This window comes from Suricata suricatta, chromosome 14 (assembly GCF_006229205.1).
Source record: "Suricata suricatta isolate VVHF042 chromosome 14, meerkat_22Aug2017_6uvM2_HiC, whole genome shotgun sequence".
Classification (NCBI taxonomy): Eukaryota; Metazoa; Chordata; class Mammalia; order Carnivora; family Herpestidae; genus Suricata; species Suricata suricatta.
In genome coordinates, this window is record NC_043713.1 from 85,224,403 (window position 1) to 85,231,244 (window position 6,842).

The 6,842-nt window shown below is 49.6% G+C and overlaps 1 protein-coding gene across 2 annotated transcripts in view; it reads left to right on the forward strand.

The window, feature by feature from the left end:
- The window catches only part of TMEM132B (transmembrane protein 132B), a 289,917-nt gene that overhangs the window by 198,772 nt on the left and 84,303 nt on the right, over window positions 1-6,842 (forward strand). The gene's annotated exons all lie outside the window — the stretch shown is intronic.

The window sequence follows — 6,842 nt, forward strand, 5'->3', positions numbered from 1 at the left end:
CTTCCTTGCGTTGAGGTCAGAGTTGACCGCCGAGTCCAGAGCCGTGGCCGTAGACTGGACCTCATGCGGACAGCCAGGCAGGAGGGCAGAGAGAGGTGTTCCCAGGAGAACAAAGACTCATTTGTGAGCTGGAAACACAGCCCTTAAGGTGTTTACCCGAAGGTCAAACATGAAATGTGTTTTCACAGAGATTGCAAATGTCTCAAGGGACCCAAGGGGCACGAGGCATGAATAAAGTAGCCTATTGGAGACTTTCAGTCCATTGGTGGGGACAGCATTCTGTTGGTCCGCTGACTGTGACCACATAGGAATGTGGGGTTGTATCGCATGGTCTCCCCATTTTAACAGAGAAGCCAGAACCCCACTTCTATGGGGGTGGGTGTGGATTTTCTGCTTTTAAAAATATTGGCAGGGGCACCTGGGTGGTGCGGTTGGTCAAGCATCTGACTGTTGATTTCGGCTCTGGTCATGATCTTATGGTTCATGAGTTCGAGCCCTGCATGGAGTTTGTTCACGATTCTCTGTCTCCCTCTCTTTCTGCCTCTCCCCTTCTTGTGCTCTCTTGGTCTGTCTGTCTCTCTGTCTGTCTGTCTCTCAAAAATACTGGTAGCTAGTCCAAATTTTATAAAAACATGGTATTGGGGGCAGTTAATCAAGTGTGGCTCTGGCCACTGGCAGCTCAGTGGACCTCACTGTAACCCCTGGGCTTTCTATGTAACCTTCCTCGTTTGTTGGAAACGCAATAAAGGAGCCTCTAGTCTTGGACTATTCCCATTTGACATAGTCTCGGAATTTTCCTTCAAAGTTCTATATAGGCATTTGATGATGGGAAGCCAGCAAATCAAACCAACAAGGAGAGGCTGTTCTGAGTTCGAAAGATGGCTGTTAAATAAGTTTAGAGGGCTTCCAGCCACTGGCTGCCCCGTCAGCCAGAAACATCGCTTCCACGGTGAGCCCAGGCCGTGCCGCCTTTGACAAAACAGCCACGAGGAAGAAGGTAGTGGCCGGAGTTGATGGGATTGCAGAAGGAGGGGATTTATTCACCCGGACTCTGAGAGCTGGCCATTAGATGGTGGTGAGTAGGACTGCAGGGCAGGCAGGCAGAGCCTCTGCTCTGTTGATGGGGCTGATATTTCTCTCCTCTTCAGGATGGCTGGTGTGGGGCGTCGGGGAGCAGGAAGCGTGTCTGGAGGGGAAAGGGTGTGATGAGCGGTCTCAAGCGGTGGGGCTGGAGTAGTTGCCTTTCTTAGTAACCTACTGTTCAAAGATCAGCCCAAGTCTAGCCTCCTCCAGGAAGCATTCCCTGACTTGCCAGTTCCTCTCTCCTTCCAACTTCTGGTCTCCGGATTCCCGAAGCACACATTCCTCTGAGATCTCGCTCCAGCAGTTTGGATTCATTGATTCATTCATCTATTTAATGAGCACCAACTATGTCCCAGGCAGGGTTCTAAGTGCTGGGGACACAGTGATGAGCAGAGCAGGCAAAGAACCCACAGTCGTGTGTGTGTGTGTGTGTGTGTGTGTGTGTGTGCACGCGTGTGTGTGTGTGTGTGAGAGAGAGAGAGAGAAAGGGAGGGGCAGAGACACAGGGCTGGGAGAGAGAGAATTGTAAGCAAGCTCCATGCTGTCAGCACAGAGCCCGATATGGGGCTTGAACTCACAAACTGTAAGATCATGACTTGAGCTGAAGTCAAGAGTCAGATGCTTAACCAACTGAGCCACCAAGCATGCCCCCAATCAATCAATCAATCAATCAATCAATCACTTAGTATGTTAAAAGGCAAAACCTGCGGAAAACATGGAGCTGGCTAGTGGGTCAGAGCTGTAGGGACGGGGGATGGATAGTGTGGTCAGAAGAGGCTTTACTGAACAAAGACGGGATGTTCTTTTTCATCTAGCACCTTGTGTTCATGCTGATGGTTTGGGATAAACTTTCCCATGATTTTTTTTTTTAACTCAAAATAGATTTACTCATTTATTCGACGAACATTGCTCTGTATCTGTTTGGCTTCTCTTCATTCTTTTGGGTCTCAGCTCATGTTAGTTTCTTATGGCGCAGGCTCTGAACACCTTTCATGTGTCCCCTGCTGTGATCTGTAGTCTAGTCTAAAGTAGAAATGGGGCGCCTGGGGGGCTCAGCCGGTTAACTATCCAACTTCACTCAGGTCAGGATCTCGCAGTCTGTGAGTTCAAGCCCTACATTAGGCTCTGTGCTGACAGCTCAGAGCCTGGAACCTGCTTTGGATTCTGTGTCTCCCTCTCTCTCTCCCCCTCCCCCGCTCATGCACTCACTCTTTCTCTGTTAAAAATAAATAAATGTTAAAAAAAAGTTTTTTTAAAGAAGTAAAAATGGACTATTTTATTTTTTATTTTTTAAACATTTTTTAAGCTTTTAAAAAATGTTTATTCATTCCTGAGAGACAGATAGAGTGCGCGTGGGGGAGGGGCAGAGAGAGAGGGAGACACAGAATCTGAAGCAGGCTCCAGGCTTTAAGTTGTCAGCACAGAACCCGATGCAGGGCTTGAACTCACAAACTGTGAGATCATGACCTGAGCTGAAGTCAGATGCTTAACTGACTGAGCCACCCAGGCACCCCAAAATGGACTATTTTTAAGTTGTATTTAAATTTTTTAATTGAACAAAACTTATTTAGCTTTTTTCTTTTAAAAAAAGTTCAATTCTATTTTATTTTTAGGATAGATTTTTTATGACGAGGACTTACCTTATTTATTTGCCTGATTAGGAAGACAGGATCTGGGGCGCCTGGGTGGCTCAGTTGGCTAAGCTGCCAACTTCGGCTCAGGTCATGATCTCATGGTTCATGGGTTCGAGCCCTGCATCAGGCTCTGTGCTGACAGCTCAGAGCCTGGAACCTGCTTCAGATTCTGTGTCTCCCTTTCTGTCTGCCCCTCCCCTGCTCATGCTCTGTCTCTCTGTCTCTCAAAAATAAATGTTAAAACAAAATTTAAAAAAGTGGAAGACAGAATCTTACCTATTTTGTATACAAATGAATGAATTCTCAGTACCCAACACATCATATGTGCTTAATACATGTCGTCGGGTAAAACAGATGTATCAGGGACCGTGGTGACTCTGGTGTTTTAATCGGTTTTGGTCTTTGAAAACTTAGGTTCATACCATCCAGCAATCAGACTTCTTGGTATTTCACCCCAAGAAGTTGAAAACCTATGTCCACACCGAGATGCCCTTCAGTAGGGGGCCGGATAGACAAGCTGTGGGCCATCCGGACAATGGGCACTAAAAAGCAGTGAGCTGGGAAGAGCCGTACGTGCATATTACTAATGAAAGACGCCAATCTGAAGAGGCTGCAGAGCGTAGGATTCCGACAATAGGACATTCTGGAAAAGGCAAAACCATGGAGACAGTGAAAGATCAGTGGCTGGCAGGGACTGAGGGGAGGAGGGCGGGGTAGGCAGAGCGCAAGGACGTGTGCGATGATGAGAGTACTCTAGACACTACCGTACGTAGATCTGTGTCATTATACGTTTGTCCAGACCTACGGAGTGTAGACCCCCGAGAGTGAACCCTGATGTCAGTCGTGGACTTCGGGTGATTGCGACGTGTCCGTGTAGGGTCACTGGTGATGACAGATGTACCATGTGGAGAGGATGTTGGTAGTGGGGGAGGCCCGTAAGGGGGAAGGGAACTCTCCGAACCCTCCCCTCAATTTTGCTGTGAACTTAAAGCTGTTGGGAAAAAATGCAAAATCTTAAAAGAAAAAAGAAGAGAACTACATTGTAATAGTGAGACAGACATGCTTCTCAGAGCAAGGAGCATACATAAATACACTTACCAGGCGCACATCGGAATATGGCTGAAGATTCAGCTGGCTGGTAACTCCTTGGGCCCCAGAAGCAAATGACACCCCCCCCCGGGATTTCATGGGGTGTCCTGCTGGGCCTTGTAAGTATGTTCAACGAATTAAACAAATACGTATTGAATCCCTACAATTTTCTGGGCGCGTCCTTGTCCCCACGGAGCGACCGTCTAGGCAGGATGGCAGACTTCAGTCTCCTGTGCTGTGAGTGACCAGCAGGTCCCACGCTGGGGCATTGCTCATTGCGGTCACGGGTCAGTATGTCCCTTGCTTTGTGGTCAGTTAAAAAGGAATGACCAGAGAAAGGCTCTTAAGACAGAGACCCTGACAGAGGTCAGCCTCTTTTGCTCCATTTCTAGAAAAACATGTGGGGAAAGCTTCAGCCTCTCAGTCTGCTCAGAACCATCTGGAAGTTTCTGGGGATTGGGGGGGTAAAAATCTATGGAAATGGTATAGGTTGCTGGAGAGGAGTTCAAGCTTTTGATTTTAGAAAGTTTTTATGTTTATTTATTTGAGAGAGAGAGCGAGCGGGCAGGGGAGGAGCAGAGAGAGAGGGAGACACAGAATCTGAAGCAGCTCCAGGCTCTGAGTGGTCAGCATAGAGCCCGACATGGGGCTCAGACTCATGAACTGTGAGATCATGGCCTGAACCCAAGTCGGACACTTAACTGACTGAGCCCCCCAGGTGCCCCAAGAGGTGCTCAAGCTCTTGAACCCCCCTCCCCACTTCTTTCATTTCTTCCTCCCTCCCTCCTCCTCTGTCCCTGTCCCCCTCCTCCTCTGTCCCTGTCCCCCTCCTCCTCTGTCCCTGTCCCCCTCCTCCTCTGTCCCTGTCCCCCTCCTCCTCTGTCCCTGTCCCCCTCCCCCACCAAAAACAAAAACAAAAACCCCAGCCATAATTGTTTCTCCTCATGGGTTACATGCTGGAAAATGGCTGGGTGTGGCTCCTGGGGACAAGCTGCTGGGTGGGACACCTGTGCCCCATCTCTCCCTCTCCTTCTTGCTGACATGTCTGAGCTGTAGCCCTACTGTGCTGTCTCCGCCCTACCTCTGGGGTCCCAGGGTCCCAAGAGACAGGCTCAGCTTTGATTGAAGCAGACGCTTCAATAAAACAGGAAACAGGATTTGGGGAACCAAGTCCTTTTGGGAGGATGCTGTGTGCTCTCACTTGAGGGGAGAAGCAGGTGAGCCCCATTTCCTGCCTGTCCGCTCCCAACACACACATGCGCACTTACACGTACATGCGTGCACACACACGTGCACACACATTCACACACACACACACACACACACACACACTCACTTCTCCACCCCAGGGAAAAGTGTCTAATGAATGTCTCCTGGCTACAGTACCGATCCAGATTCCTCAAAGGCAGTTGGTAATTATTAAATCAAGAGGATCATGAAACGCTGTTCTAAGTCTGAAAGGCTTATCAAGAATAGATCAGGAGCAGGTAGAGTTAATAATTATAAACCCATTTCCATAGAAATGGCCTTATTAGCAAGCACACTGGCTGCCTGAAAGGAAAAGACTGCCTTTCCGGTTTGAGGGAAATGACTTAAAATAAAACTCGTGCGTAAAAGTGACTCTGAGTTGATCATTACTCCATTTCTAGCTGGACTTGGGCAGATTCCTTTCCGTAGCTGCTCCAGCTCATGGGGTGGACAGTCGGAGAGGAGAAGGAAGGGCCTGTGAGAAGGGGGGATGCCTTCTTTGCCCAAAGACCAGCTGCTTCTGTACCCCAAGACCAGAGCGCACATTTAGCAGGATTAAGCTGCTGATAGCGGCGAGTTATGCTCCTTCCTTCTCTTGCTGGGGTCTCCCTTTCTTGGTGTTCGCTTTGCTGGGATCCACGGAATGCCGAGAAAACAGGAAGTATTGGAACAACTCTCAAGTCACGGTTGCGAGCTCAGTGCAGCCCAAAGAGGAATCGAACATCTGGTCTGAAAGGACCAAGCATCTCTAATAGGAGGACACTCAGGAGATGGAGAAGTGAGGATTTTCTGTGGCCTCTGGAAAGGAGACCTCAGGCTGGAGTGGGGTGGGTGGGGAATGAGGGGAGTGGAGTGGGCGCTGGAGTTCCTGAGACCCTGAAATCCCTCCGGCAGCTCAGAGTCAGCCCTTAGTCTCCCCCTTCTTTGCCTCCTCACTAAAGATGCCCAGCTAAATCGGGGTCCCCTGGTGGGGGTCCCCATTGTGCCCACCATCCTCCTTCCCATGAGGCCGGGGATCTCTCTGCAGCACCCACTGTCTTCCCCCGTGTGGAACAACATGTACTTGAAGACCATAGCGCATGTGCCCCGCACCCAGCTTCAACTCAGCAGGGAACACCGGCTGTTTTAATGCACTTATATTTCAGTTATATTCAGTAGCTGCTTCTGGCTAGTGGCCACTGTATTAGACAGAGCAACATCAGAGTTTCTTAAGACCTTGGCTGCATGGGAAAAGGTTCGACGTGACCAATTCTATCCGGAGTCTAGTGTGGTTCTGATTTGGGTTGAATTCCGAACAGGGCAGGTCAGTTCTGGCAATACTGTTGCTGCATCTGAATGTGGTCTCTGGTCCCTCTTGGGTGCCTGGATGCCCCTCCCGCCAGCCAGCTGTGGTTCTCACCCTCTTCTGAGGTTGGCAGTGGGAGGAGGGGAGCTGTCCATGGTAGGAGGTTTCTGGGACACCAAGCAGCATGCCCACGTTCATTTTCAACCCTTTGCCCTCAGGTTGAGAGTTGGGGGTTCAAACTGCAGACTCTGTCCAGACTCTAAAAGGCAGGGCAGGGGTTTCCAAGCCCATTTTGGTCAGGCAGGCCCACTGGCGGTAAAGGAATAGGTTGGTTGGCGTGACTCAGGTCTAGGGCAACTGTGGATCGGTCACTCTGCTGTCGCGTTCCTTGGCTGAGGATAAAGCTGGCATCAGGGTGATGGAAGAGGCTACAGAGCAGGACTCAGTCACAGATCCTGTGCTGGACGCCTTCTGTTTTAACTCTCTGTTCAGTGACTTCTGTT